The sequence below is a fragment of the Scyliorhinus canicula genome, chromosome 4 (assembly GCF_902713615.1).
Source record: "Scyliorhinus canicula chromosome 4, sScyCan1.1, whole genome shotgun sequence".
Taxonomy (NCBI): domain Eukaryota; kingdom Metazoa; phylum Chordata; class Chondrichthyes; order Carcharhiniformes; family Scyliorhinidae; genus Scyliorhinus; species Scyliorhinus canicula.
Window position 1 is genome coordinate 122,726,311 of NC_052149.1, and position 14,987 is coordinate 122,741,297.

Here is a 14,987-nt window from a genome sequence, read left to right on the forward strand (position 1 = left end):
ACTGATGGGGGAAGTCGGGGGCAGCGGGGGTTCAGTGAAGAGATGGGGATGGCAGGATAGAAGGAAGGAGAAATTAAATGATAAAAGCATGGCAACATGGGATGGAGTGATGAAGAAAGAAAAAGATAGGTCAAGAGAGGGGGTGAAAAAGTTAGGACAGATTCGTTGTCAACAGCTTTCCTTCCAAAAACAAGAAGAAACAAAAATCATGGAAGGAAAACATTCAGAACGAATTATTGAGTCCAGAAGGCTGTAACGTGCCTCATCGGGAGATAATAGACTCCTCGAGCTTTCTTTGGGCTTCACTAGAACACTGCAGTAGGTTGAGGTCAGAGCAGGAAGATTGACAGCAAGCTAGAGAATTGTTTAAAAATACATTTACAGGATTACAGGCTGGGCCAGCATTTTATTACCCATCCCTAATTGTCCTTGAGAAGGTGGTGGTGTTCTTGAATTGCTGCAGTCCATATGGTGTAGGTACACCCACAGTGCTGTTAGGGAGGGAGTTCCTAGATTTTGACCCAGCGACAGTGAAGGAACGGCCAATATATTTCCAGGTCAGAATGGTGGGTGATTTGGAGGGGAACTTCCAGATGGTGGTGTTCCCAAATATCTTCAGCCCTTGTCCTTCTATATGGTAGTGATCATGGCCGAGATTCTCCCTTCAGGGGACTAAGTCCCCACCCCGGCGGGAAAACCGGCGGCAACGAATTCTTACCTGTCCAGGGGTCTAGGTGGATGCCGGAGGGGTTGGCGCTGCTCCAGCCGGTGTCGAAGGGCCGGCGCGAGTTTACGCATGTGCGGAACGGGTGGTGTGATCTCGCGCATGCGCGGAACCGCTGGCATGATTCCGCGCATGCGCAGGCCGGCCGGCATATTTTCACACATGCGCGGCGGGTTCTCTTCTCCGTGCCGGCCCCCGGGCAATATGGCAGAGCCCTACAGGGGCCCGGTGCGGAAGGAAGACGTGCCCCTACGGAACAAGCCTGCCTGCAGATCGGTAGGCCCCGATCGCGGGTCACGTCACCGTGGGGGCCCCCCCCCCCCGGGTTCAGATCCCCCGCCTCCCAACCCCGAGGACCGCCCACGCATACTCACCTGCCAGGTCCCGCTGTCTGGGACCTGAGGCCGGCGGGACTGGCCAAAAATGGACTGCCGCTCGGCCCATCGGGGCCCGGAGAATCGCCGGGGCAGCCGCTGTCAATGGCCCCCGACCGGTATGGCGGGTATCCCGCCGCCACCCAAAAAACCCACCCAAGGAGCCTTGGTGAGTGTTCCGATGAAGCTTAATAACATAGAAACATATATAGAAAATAGAAACAGGAGGAGGCCATATAATCTTAAGAAGCAGTACCCTGTATGGCAAGGTGGCACCGTGATTAGCATTGCTGCTTCGTAACGCCAGGGACCCAGGTTTGATTCCAGACCTGGTTGGCTGTCTTTGTGGAGTTTGCACATTCTCCCGTGTGTGCGTGGGTTTCCTCCAAGTACTCTGGTTTTCTCCCACAGTCTAGGGGCTGGTTTAGCTCACCAGGCTAAATCGCTGGCTTTTAAAGCAGGCAGGCCAGCAGCACGGTTCGATTCCCGTACCAGCCTACCCGGACAGGCACCGGAATGTGGCGACTAGGGGCTTTTCACAGTAACTTCATTGAAGCCTACTCGTGACAATAAGTGATTTTCATTTTTCAAAGATGTGCAGGGTAGGTGGATTAGCCATGATCAATGCAAGGGGTTACAGGGAGAGGGTGGGGCTAGGTAGGGTGCTCTCTTGGAGGGTCGGTGCAGACTTTATGGGCCAAATAGCCTCCGTTTGCACTGTAGGGATTCTATTGAATCTTATAGTGGTGATTGGAGTCATGGACCACTGGCTGGAGAGTTGGCGAGGGCCCATGTCATCCCCTTTAGGAAATGCCAGCTGCATTTTGTGACATTCAGTCATTTAACTGGGCACGACACAAAATCGAAGATCTGGCTTGCGGATGTCCGGTCTGCTAGCCCGTCAGAGGCTGGCAGTTCTATTGAACAGCAACGCTTCAGGTGAGGCGGTGGCTGCTGCCGGTACTACACTTACCCGAGGCCTCTGATCCTGGAGCGGCCCAAACCAGCAGTGTTTGATGGTGGAAGGGGTGACGTGGGATGGGGGTTGCAGGGGAAGGGCTTGGGTGTCAGCAAGAATGGCAGGGAGGTGGGTCTCCCCATTCCTGATGCTGGGTTAGCCTGAGCCACTCAGTATTTCCAGCACTTTTTGTTTGATTTCTATGCGAGAGTTTGTTACCTGGTCCAAACAGTAACAATCCCAGCTCTCATTGAAGGCATTCAGTAAACCAGCAACAATTGCACAGCCTGTTCCAGGGATCCACCGTTTTCTGCGCAGGATTCACTCCTGGATAGCTAATCCAATTACAGCTTTGCCTCATCGGAGATTGGGATGTTCGGCCTTCCCAAACAAATTTAGTTGATGCAGATTGTCTCTCCAAACAGAATTTAATCCTTTGAGCATCTTAGGAACCTCAATCAAATCACCCCTTCTCGAAAGTGTGGAGCTCCATCTCATTAAGTCTCTCTCGATAACAAAGATGGCTGCTTCCTTTCAGCCAGCATTTCTGCCTGGGCTATCTGCTCAAGGTATGGCGTGAGGCTCAAACCTACACCATCAGGCAAGAGCTAAACTGAACATCCTGGGTGGGATTCTCCATCCCGCCCGTCCGGTTTTCTGGCAAGCTGTGTCCCAGCCGACATTGGGATTCGCCGCTCCCGCTTCCCATTGTGAGCCACTCCATGCTGTCAGGAAACACGTGGGCATGGGTACGCTGCCGGCGGGATGGAGGATCCCACCGATGGAAAATCCCACAGCCTGTGTTTCGTCCTAGTAGGGATGGGGCGATGGATGTGTTGCTGTGTGGCTATCTGACATTTCGAATCCTAGACTTGAGCAGAAGAAAAACTGGCAGCATTCGATCTGTTCTGGGAATGACTGTGAGTTAACTCACTCAGATCAAACCAGTGGCTCTGGTGCGTTTAGCTTGATTTCCAGGTTCAATCTTTATTTATAGCAAATGCAATTTGCCAGAGATTTGACAGTCTCACTAATTGGCTAATTTATCCAGCAGGATTAGTACTCAGAATGTTCATCCATTGACTCGTCAATCCAGAGGGATTATCCCTCAGGAGGGTCATTTTACTTGTATATCCGATGGATTGATCACCCATGAGGGACACCGATTGATGTGCTAATCCAGGGGGATTATTCATCAGGACGGTCGCTAATTAGCTAGTCAATCCAGAGAAAGATTAACACTCAGGAGGCTCGCTAAGTGACTGGTGTATCCCAGGAAAATGGAAAGCCTCAGAATCATCCTAACTTCTGAAAGGAACATTTTCAGGTGATCTACATTAATGGATTGGTTTGTACATTCATTTACAGGGACTATAATAGTTCTTCAGGAAATTCCTTTGTTTCTCCATAGACCTGTCTGAAGCTGAGAATTTTAGTTTCACCTGGTCTCCTGCAGGATAATTTGTCATATCTTGGATCTATGCAGAGATAACACTAGTTTCTATATCTGTGATAGGTTTCATTCATAATGTTTTAAAATGTCCATGCTTTAGCTCCAGATTCTAGCTCTTGCTGCAGCTTTGCTTTCTTTTCTGAGTCCACACCCAATCAAGCACAGTGAGCATCAAAAGTAAACAGATTCACCTAATCAAACACAGAACAATTGAACCATTGAACACTAAGTAATGCAAGTCACACCGAGCTTTTGAATTCAATAATTTCTGGTCCAAATAGCACCCAATCAGTGTCCAACTTGTGCTGCCTATATGCAAGCAGAAAATTAACCACCTGGCCCCTGGAGCACTGACATAGTGAAGGGGCTGGTTTAGCACACTGGGCTAAATCGCTGGCTTTTAAAGCAGACCAAGGGAGGCCAGCAGCACTGTTCAATTCCCGTACCAGTCTCCCCAAACAGGCACCGGAATGTGGCAACTAGGGGCTTTTCACAGTAACTTCATTGAAGCCTACTTGTGACAATAAGCGATTTTCATTTCATTTTTTCAATGTAGTAAAATGTCCCAAAGCACTTTGCAGGTCTTCATTCAGCCATATAAGGAAATATTCAGGCAAGAGATCAAAAGCGTGGTCAAGAGGTGGCTTGAACAATTTTTTCAAAGGAGGGGAAGCTGGTAAGGAGCTGGAAAGACTTACACAGGGAATTCCAGAGTTTAGGGCCTGAAGGATTAAAGGGATGGCTGCCAGTGGTGGAGTAATGCAAATTGGGATTGCTCAAAGCCAAATTGGAGAAGATCTCCGTATAAACAGTCAAAACATATTCAGTACAGCACAAGACAGCAGACAGTATTGTTTCTGTTGTCATTCGAGACTTGGACTGTAAGTCTGCATTCTGGAGGTGCAGGAGCGGGTTACAGAGAGAGGGAGGGTTGTAGAATTGAAGGAGGTTATAGAGGAAGAGAGGGTTGTAGGGACTAGAGTAGTTTACAGAGATTGGGTGGGTTGTAGGGGCTGGAGGAGGTCACAGAGATAGGGAGCTTTGTAGGGGCTGGAGGAGGTCACAGAGATAATCATCAGAGGCATTTGGGAGATATTCCCTCTCTTCCACCTGAGACTGGAGCAAGGAACATCTCTCTAATGACTGGTTAAGTGACCGACAGCGTGGCAACCATTTCATTTTTGTTTCTACTGTAAAGCACGGTGGCACAGTGGTTAGCACTGCTGCCTCACAGCGCCAAAGACCCAGGTTCAATTCCGATCTTGGGTGACCGTCTGCGTGGAGTTTGCAAAATTGCCATTACATGTCGTGAAAGGAGATTTTCCTGCACTTTTCGGAGCAATGTGGCTGAACAAAATTAAACTAACTTGGCAAGCTGTGAAACAATTGGTTGATGGGAAGAACACATTGCGGAAACTCTTAGAAAAGAACAAGGCTTTCCGGTGGCGGCAATGAGCTGGACGGTTGCACGAAAGGCGGCTCTCCCCTAGAAACTTCCTATTAGACCTTGCCAATCCATCAAACAGGCACCAAAAGATTCCCCCCAACTTAATCCCCCTCCTAACACTCAACCGACTGAGCTGTCAGCGAGCCAGCAGCCAAGCCGAAAGACCAGCAAATGCAGGGAAAGAAAAACCCCAACCCCAGAACGGAGGGACCCACTTGGCAACCCAGAAACGGACCTAACAGGATCGCCAACTCTGGCCCAACCGTCCTATTGATGGCACAGAGAAGCTTATGGACTTTATCGCGGTCATGCAAGTGGCAAGGACACACAATCCACATATTCAAGGGTATTAGAGCCGACCTGGCCAAACGGCGGGCAGAGTTTAATGGGGCCAAAACCGTACTGTGCAACAGGAACGTGCAATTCAGAATGTTGTATTCGGAAACACTCGGGGTTACATTTAATAACAAAGAATTTTACCTCAACATGTCAGAGGCAATGAACAAATTTGTTCAAAAGGACAGACTCAGGAAGAAGCAGTGAGGGAGACCAAGGAAAATGTGGATCCAATTGAACTAAGGGAGATGGGGGTTAACAACACTGGGGGACATGGAGATGAGGGCGAGATGCAGTGGGATTGGGGGTGGGGGGAACCAGACGGGCAGGAAACAAAAGGAACAGTTTTTCCAGAGGGGAGTCATCACCCTAGCGAGCAGGCTAGTGCATGGGAAGAAAGATAGGGGGGTACATAGCGCACCTCCTGAGAGGGAGGGGACACTTGACAGGAGGAGGTGGGGTAGAACAGCAAGCTGTGGGTGGAGGAGGGCAAGGGGCAAGAGGGAAAGGAAGAGGGTGTGGATGGGGGGGGAGGGGGGACAGTGGGGACTGCATGGGCAGAGGGGTTCAAGGGGGGATGTGACAGGGAGGGTAGAGGGATGGTTACAACAGGTCGCACGTGGAGAGGACTGGAACAATAAAGATGATGTGGCCATCTTGGATGACCCCCAAACAAAGGGAAACCTCGGCATACAAGGGCACGTCCACGAGGTGAGTGTGGCTGACTTCACAGGAGGAGGGGACAGAAACCCCCCCATCAGAATAGTCACCTGGAACGTGAGGGGACTCAACAGGCTGGTGAAAAGATCCAGAATCTTCACCCATCTCAAAAGTCTGAGGGTTGACATTAGTCTTTCAGCAGGAGAGGCACTTAAGAGACAAGGACCGGCTGAGAGCAAGGAAAAGCTGAGTGGGACAGACTTATCAGGATGGGGGGGTTGGCCATACTATTCAACATAAAAGTAGCATTCACAGCAACAAACATCATGACAGACCCAGAGGGAAAATACTTAATCATAGAATCTACAATGCAAAAGGAGGTCATTTGTCCCATCGTGTCTGCACCGGCCCTTGGACAGAGCACCCCACTTAAGCCCATAGCCCCACCCCAACCCCACACCTCTACCCTATCCCCATAACCCCACCTAACCTTTTTTTGGGACACTATGGGCAATTTATCATGGCCAATCCACCAAGCCTGCACATCTTTGGACTGTGGGAGGAAACCAGAGCACCCGGAGGAAACCCACGCAGACACGGGGAGAACGTGAAGACCCCGCACAGACAGTGGCCTAAACCGGGAATCAAACCTGGGATCCTGGAGCTGTGAAGCAACTGTGCTAACTACTGTGCTGGCCATTTATTCCACACATTTATGTGACATAATCAGTCCTTCTTCCTACAGTCTGAAGTATCTATCTGGTAAGTCACTTTACTCACCCTCCTGACTACCTTATATGGGCCGCTGAATTTCACTTTCAGAGGTTCGCCCTGCAAAGGTAACACCAGCACCTAATCCCCAGTTTTTGAATGTTCTGGACCTGGCTTGTTTGTCAGCCCATATTTTCATTCTCACTCCCGAAACTGTTAACTGCTCTTGGGCTACCTGACAGTTTCCCGTGAGTCTTTCCAGAAACGCAGACACATAATCCAATATTGAGGATTTGTTTTTTGATTTCGAAACTTCTCTGTCGTCAATTTTAATGGATCCCGTACTTCATGGTCATCAGCCAATTTAAATGGGCTGAACCCAGGTGATTCATTCAGAGAATCCCTGGTGAAAAATAATAAAAAAATACAGATACCTTGTCCCAGTCTCTTGAACATTTTTGGCAATAGGCCCTAATCGCGGCTTTGAGAGTCTGATGATGTCGTTCCAAAGCTCCCTGAATTTGGGGGTGATGGCTGGTTGAATTTAGTTGCTTGATACCTAAACCACGAATTATGTTCTGAAAACCTTGGACATAAATTTAGAAACCTACTGAGATTGTATTTTTAAGGGTCGGCCATAGCAAGTGAAGAACTCCATCAACCTCTCTACTACTGCCTCAGTTATAGTTGTTCTTAAAGGTGTGGCCTCCAGAAATTGGGTGGTCATATCCATGGCTGTAATAATGTACTGATACCGTGCCTTTGTTTTAGGCAATAACCCTACACAATCTACCCATACCTAACTAAATGGTTCTTTAAACACTGGCATGGTAATGGTTTGTGAGACCCTGAAAGAGGCCACGGTAGTACTTATGAATATTTACACCCCAAACTGCGAGCACGCCATATTTATTTTAAAAATTATGGCAGAAATCCTTGACCTACACTCCCACCAGCTCATCATGCAGGGAGACTTTAACTGCCTGCTGGACCCAAAAATGGAGAAATCCAGCTCGAAAACGGAAGCCAAATCAGGAATTGTGATGTTCCTTGTAGATGCCTCCAAGATGGCTAAAAGTGTTGACAAAGAACATCAAGCTATGTATTTGAAACAAAGCTAGTTTATTTTACACTACTTCAAATGGTTCGCACATATCACTAAGTCACAGCTAATAAAACAACAGTATTGAATCTATGCTAGAGTAATCTATAATATCTTTTTAAAACAACTAACATTCTATCTCAACCTCTCACTATTCTTCTTGACAGTCTTCTCCCAGACCACCTAGAGATGCAGGTTTTTATAAGACTACTCTGTGGTGCCATCTAGAGTTGAGATACATGAACATCATCTTAGAACATAGAACATAGAACAGTACAGCACAGAACAGGCCCTTCGGCCCTCGATGTTGTGCCGAGCAATGATCACCCTACTCAAACCCACGTATCCACCCTATACCCATAACCCAACAACTCCCCCCCTTAACCTTACTATTAGGACACTACGGGCAATTTAGCATGGCCAATCCACCTAACCCGCACATCTTTGGACTGTGGGAGGAAACTGGAGCACCCGGAGGAAACCCACGCACACACGGGGAGGACGTGCAGACTCCACACAGACAGTGACCCAGCCGGGAATCGAACCTGGGACCCTGGAGCTGTGAAGCATTTATGCTAACCACCATGCTACCGTGCTGCCCCGTGTTAACCCTTTACACTCCTTACATTATACATATCATAACATCCCCTTTTTTTTACACATTCATACAGTAACAAACAGTATAATATAAGAAACGATATTACATGATACATTAATATGTATACCAAAAAGTTAACAAGTGAGTCAAAATTTGTCAAAGTTTTTTTTTACAAATTAAGTTTTTCAGGTTTCTTTCTGATTCTTGATGATCTCCTTAATCCAGTCGACTGAGTTGCAGATGTTTCCAATGTCTTCTGGAAGTCACCTTGCTTGTCATCAGGTCTTGTAGTAGTATGCAATAAGTTACCATCAAACTCAATACATGGGAATAAAGCTTGAGAAGACTTGACTTTCAAAAGAGCACGTTGGTTTCTTCTTAGTCAGAACTACCAGTCGCTTTAACAATATACAGGTGAGGTGCTGCTTGATGTATGATCTTAGCTAAATCAGACCAGCCTCCAGTGGAAATCTGAATTCTTACTAGATCACCTGGATCAAATAGTTCCAGCGATTTTGTATGTTCATTCTGTATTTCTCCTGAAGATGCTTTGATGCTGCATTTTCTCGATGACTTGCTGAAGATCAGGATCAGCTAATTGTAAACATGGAAAGTTGTACGCAACAATCTATTAATTAACAACTGTGCAGGAGATAAACCAGTTGAGAGAGGGGTAGCCCTATAATTCAATACAGCGAAGAACATACCTGAGCCAGAGTCAGGTGCTTCCTTGAAAAGTTGTTTCACGATGTGAATGTCTTTTTCAGCCTTGCCATTAGATTGCGGATAAAAAAGACCAGACATGAGTGAAATTACAGTTCTGCCAGCTAACCACTGTGCCATGGTGCTGCCCTCCAAGGTTCAGGTCTTGACATGCTTGCACACCTAATAGTGATGAACATCGAGCATCAACAATTTCTATTCGCAAATGCACCTCTGTGTCTTTGTCTGTTATTAAGAAATAGCATGAAGGTAAAGAAGTAATCGTGTTACCATTATAATTGCGTAACTGGCAGTCAGTATTTTGAATTTTAGGACAGTTATTAAACTTGGATAAATCAAAACTGGTAATTAAATTAGCAGCTGCACCAGTGTCCAGTTTGAACATAATCTCGGAACCATTAACTTGTAATGGAGTGTTCCATTCATCTTCCCAGCTGATTAATTTTATTGGATGCAAGATCTGAGGAGAGGAATTGCATTTTACAGTTGTCAGGTATTTTTCAACAATACCAGCAAAGAAAGAATCTTCAAGGCAATAAGCATCTATATTAACATTAGGGTTATCCATTTTTGAGGTACATGCACAATAAGCGATTTTCATTTTCACTTGTATGAACACTCTGCACATTCATATTTTTTTTAATTAAAATTGTTTTTTTAAAGTGTGTCCCTTTTAATGCAGATCTGCACTGCACAGCGAAATGATTCATCTTGCCACATTAAGAGCAGATTTTCCCATATGCCGGGATTTTTTCTGTTGGTGGGCGTGTCCACAACATCCAAACGTCATGACATTGCTTTCATCATGTGCAAAATGGCTTTGCACATGCGCAGATGGTCTTCTTCCGTTTTGCGCTTTTTTTTGTAGTGCGCATACGCAGAACGGTTTTGCGCATGTGCAAAATGGCTGCCGTCCGAAACGCGCCTGTTTTCCAACTGCACCACAGATCTAATGCAGTCGGCCCCGATGTGCAGTTTTGCGCCATTTTCCCTGACCAGTATATCGGAATAATGATTTCCTGATAATTCACTCGCTCGACACATTTCAATCGCGACTTCCAAAGTTACATTTTTTTTCTCAATAAACGTTTTCTTAACTTTTCATTTTTGATTCCAAAAACTATTTGATCTCTTAACACTGAGTCTGAAAAGATTGAAAAGGTGCAGGTTTGTGACTTTAATCTCAGATCAGTAATAAAGGTCTAAGGATTCTCCATCTTTCTGAACCGTCTTTTTAAAAACAAATCTCTCATAGGTCTCATTAATCTGAGCTTTGCAGTGATGGTCAACTTTCTCAATCACCACACTAAATCTTTTTTTTATCATCACCAGTGGAGAAATGGAAGGGAATATATAGCTCAATTGCCTGTGGTGCAGCCATTGTTAAAAATAAAACAACTTTCCGCTGATCACTAGCTGAGTCTAGATCTGAGTCAGATAGGTAAAGTTGAAAGTGCTGCTTCAAAATTTTCCAGTTAACATTATTTTACCAGACGTCCACAACTGTTTCAGAATCTGCAGTTTCTCCATGAGGGTCTCGACTTTTCTGAGTGAGCAGATGTAACAGGTTTGGAAACAGACTTGCCATCGAAGTCTGAGCAAGTGTTTTTTTTTCTTTTTCGATTCTGTCTAATTCTAGCTAAATTATTTTAGTAATTACCTGGTACCATGTGATATTCCTTGTATAGTTCTCCAAGATGGCTAAATGTCGCAGTGTTGACAAAGAACATCAAGCTCTGTTGAAACAAAGCTAGTTTATTTTACATTACTTCACGAAGCAATAGCTAATAAAACAACAGTATTACATCTATGCTACAGAAATCTATAATGTCTTTCTAGTACAACTAACACTCTATCTCAACCTCTCACTATCCTTCTTCACAATTGTCTCCCAGATCACCTAGCGACACAGCCTTTTATAAGACTACTCTATGGTGCCATCTAGTGTTGAAATACATGAACATCATCTTGTTAACCCGTTACACTCCTTACATTATACATATTGTTACAGGAATGGCAAAAGAACTAACCACCTTCATGAAGCAGATGGAGTGTGAGGGGAGGGGGGGGGTGTGGAGCTTTAGCCACTCTTGGGAGAAGGAGTTCTCCTTCTTCTGAATATTTCAGCCTGCATAGAGGCATGAACAGGGATGTTGTTGTCTCTGTTGCTGTTCACAATGGCAATTGAGCCACTGGCCATTGCTCTTAGATCATCAAAGCGGAGGGCATTCACAGAGGAGACCAGGAGCAGAGACTCACTCTATATGGATTACCTGCTCCTCTACAGCTCAAAACCCCTAGCCAGCATGGGCAAGATAATGGAACTCCTGAGGGAGTATGAAGTATACTCTAAACACGAGCAAGAGCAAAATCTTCCCCATGAACCCCCGGGAAGGAGCAGTAGAACAGGGAATGCTGCCGTTCAAACTGAGTTCAGGTACCTGGGGATCCAGATAGCTCACGACTGCACATGGCTCCATAAGTAGAACCTGTCTAGCCTGGTGGAGGGGGTGAAGAAAGACCTGTGGAGATGGGACTCACTCTCGCTCTCCCTGGTGAGGAGAGTGCAGGTGATAAAAATGAACCTGCTGCCAAGCTTTGCGCAGGTGAAGAAGACACAGCCTGAGTGAGACACATCCAGAGTGGGAATTGCAACTTGGTAATTTGGTGCAGTGAGCTCATTCGGTGCAGAGTGGGAGAAGGTGTTTTTTCCCTACCGTTTTGTTCTCTTTCTTCTGGCCTGTAACTTTTAATCTGCAGGGAGAGAACCAGAGAGCATCTGAGAACCTGGGAAGGTAAGTGATTTTTATTTTTATTTATTTTTATTTTTGTTACCTTTTCAAATTGTGTGGGGGAGGAAAACTGAAGTGACATCACAGTAAAGCTGTGACCTGATTGGCTGGTTGGAAATCTACGCTAAATTTAAAAATTAAGCATTTTTAAACTACTTAAACATAATTACTTAATTATAATTCAGAGGGGTATCAAAGTCAGAGATCAGAGAGTACTGCATTTAGCTTTTGAATTTATAGTAGAAATCTAGTGCTAGGAAACATATAGCTAATAGTAACTTCATTTTAAAAAAAATTTAAGTTTAATTTACTAATTAATTGACGCAATGTCAATTAGAGGGGTGCAGTGCTCTGACTGTGAGATGTGGCAGGTCCGGGAGGCTTCCAGCGACCCGGATGGCAAAATCTGCAGAAAGTGCACCCAGCTGGAGCTCCGCACAGACCGTGTGGTTCGGTTGGAGCAGCAGTTGGATGCACTAAGGAGCATGCAGGTGGCGGAAAGCGTCATAGACTGCAGTTATATAAATGTGGTCACACCAAGGTGCAGGCAGAGAGATGGGTGACCACCAGAAGGGACAGGCAGTCAGTACAAGACTCCCCTGCGGTTGTCCCCCTCTCGAACAGGTATACCCCTTTGGATACTGTTGGGGGGATAGCCTATCAGGGGAAAACAGCAGCAGCCAGAGCAGTGGCACCACGCCTGGCTCTGACTTTCAGCAGGGAGGGTCAAAGTGCAGAAGAACAATAGTCGTAGGGGACTCTATAATCAAGGGCACAGATAGGCGCTTCTGTGGATGTGAAAGAGACTTCAAGATAATATGTTGCCTCCCTGGTGCCAGGGTCCAGGATGTCTCTGAACGGCTAGCGGGCACCCTGAAGGGGGAGGGCAAACAGGCAGAGGTCGTTGTACATATTGGTACTAATGACATACGCAGGAAGGGGCATGAGGTCCTGCAGCAGGAGTTCAGGGAGCTAGGCAGAAAGTTAAAAGACAGGACCTCTGGGGTTGTAATCTCGGGATTACTCCCTCTGCCATATGCCAGTGAGGCTAGAAATAGGAAGATAGAGCAGCTAAACACGTGGCTAAACAGCTGGTGTAGGAGGGAGGGTTTCAATTATCTGGACCACTGGGAGCTCTTCTGGGGCAGGTGTGACCTGTATAAGAAGGACGGGTTGCATCTAAACTGGAGAGGCATAAATATCCTGGCCGCGAGGTTTGCTAGTGTCACACGGGAGGGTTTAAACTAGTATGGCAAGGGGGTGCGTACCGGAGCAATAGGTCAGAAGCTGAAAGCATTGAGGGAGAACTAGGGAATAGAGCCAGTATGGCTCTGAGGAAGAGCAGACAGGGAAATGTTGCTGAACACAGCGGGTCTGGTGGCCTGAGGTGCATATGTTTTAATGCAAGAAGTATTACGGGTAAGGCAGATGAATTTAGAGCTTGGATTAGTACTTGGAACTATGATGTTGTTGCCATTACAGAGACCTGGTTGAGGGAAGGACAGGATTGGCAGCTAAAAGTTCTAGGATTCAGATGTTTCAGGCAGGATAGAGGGGGATGTAAAATGGGTGGCGGAGTTGCGCTCCTGGTTAGGGAAAATATCACAGGTGTAAGACGGGAGGACACCTCAGAAGGCAGCGAGGCTATATGGGTAGAGATCAGGAATAAGAAGGGTACAGTCACAATGTTGGGGGTTTACTACAGACCTCCCAACAGCCACTGGGAGATGGAGGAGCAGTTAGGTGACAGATTTTGGAAAGGAGTAAAAGCAACAGGGTGTTGTGATGGGAGACTGCAACTTCCCCAATATTGACTGGGACTCACTTAGTGCCAGGGGCTTGGATGGGGCAGAGTTTGAAAGGAGCATCCAGGAGGGCTTCTTAAAACAATATGTAGATAGTCCAACTAGGGAAGGGGCTGTACTGGACCCGGTATTGGGGAATGAGCCTGGCCAGGTGGTAGAAGTTTCAGTAGGGGAGCATGTCGGGAACAGTGACCACAATTCAGTAAGTTTTAAAGTGCTGGTGGGCAAGGATAAGAGTGGTCCTCGGGTGAATGTGCTAAATTGGGGGAAGGCTAATTATAACAATATTAGGTGGGAACTGAAGAACCTAGATTGGGGGTGGATGTTTGAGGGTAAATCAACATCTGACATGTGGGAGGCTTTCAAGTGTCAGTTGAAAGGAATTCAGGACCAGCATGTTCCTGTGCGGAAAAAGGATAAATACGGCAAATGTCGGGAACCTTGGATAACGAGAGGTATTGTTGGCCTCGTCAAAAAGAAAAAGGAGGCATTTTTCAGGGCTAGAAGGCTGGGAACAGACGAAGCCTGTGTGGAATATAAGGAATGTAGGAAGGAACTTAAGCAAGGGGTCAGGAGGGCTAGAAGGGGACACGAAACGTCATTGGCAAATAGGGTTAAGGAAAATCCCAAGGCTTTCTACACGTACATAAAAAGCAAGAGGGTAGCTCGGGAAAGGGTTGGCCAACTGAAGGATAGGCAAGGGAATCTATATGTGGAGCCAGAGGAAATGGGCGAGGTACTAAATGAATACTTTGTATCAATATTCACCAAAGAGAAGGAATTGGTGGATGTTGAGTCTGGAGAAGTGTGTGTAGATAGCCTGGGTCAAATTGAGATCCAAAAAGAAGAGGTGTTGGGAGTCTTGAAACATATTAATGTAGATAAGTCCCCAGGGCCTGATGGGAACTACCCCAGAATACTGAAGGAGGCTAGAGAGGAAATCGCTGAGACCTTGACTAAAATCTTTGGATCCTCACTGTCTTCAGGTGATGTCCCGGAGGACTGGAGAATAGCCAATGCTGTTCCTTTGTTTAAGAAGGGTAGCAAGGATAATCCAGGGAACTACAGGCCGGTGAGCCTTACGTCAGTGACAGGGAAATTACTGGAGAGCATTCTTCAAGACAGGATCTACTCCCATTTGGAAGCAAATGGACGTGTTAGCAAGACACAGCATGGTTTTGTGAAGGGGAGGTCATGTCTCACTAACTCGATAGAGTTTTTCGAAGAGGTCACAAATATGATTGATGCGGGTTGGGCAGTGGATGTTGTCTATATGGACTTCAGTAAGGCCTTTGACAAGGTCC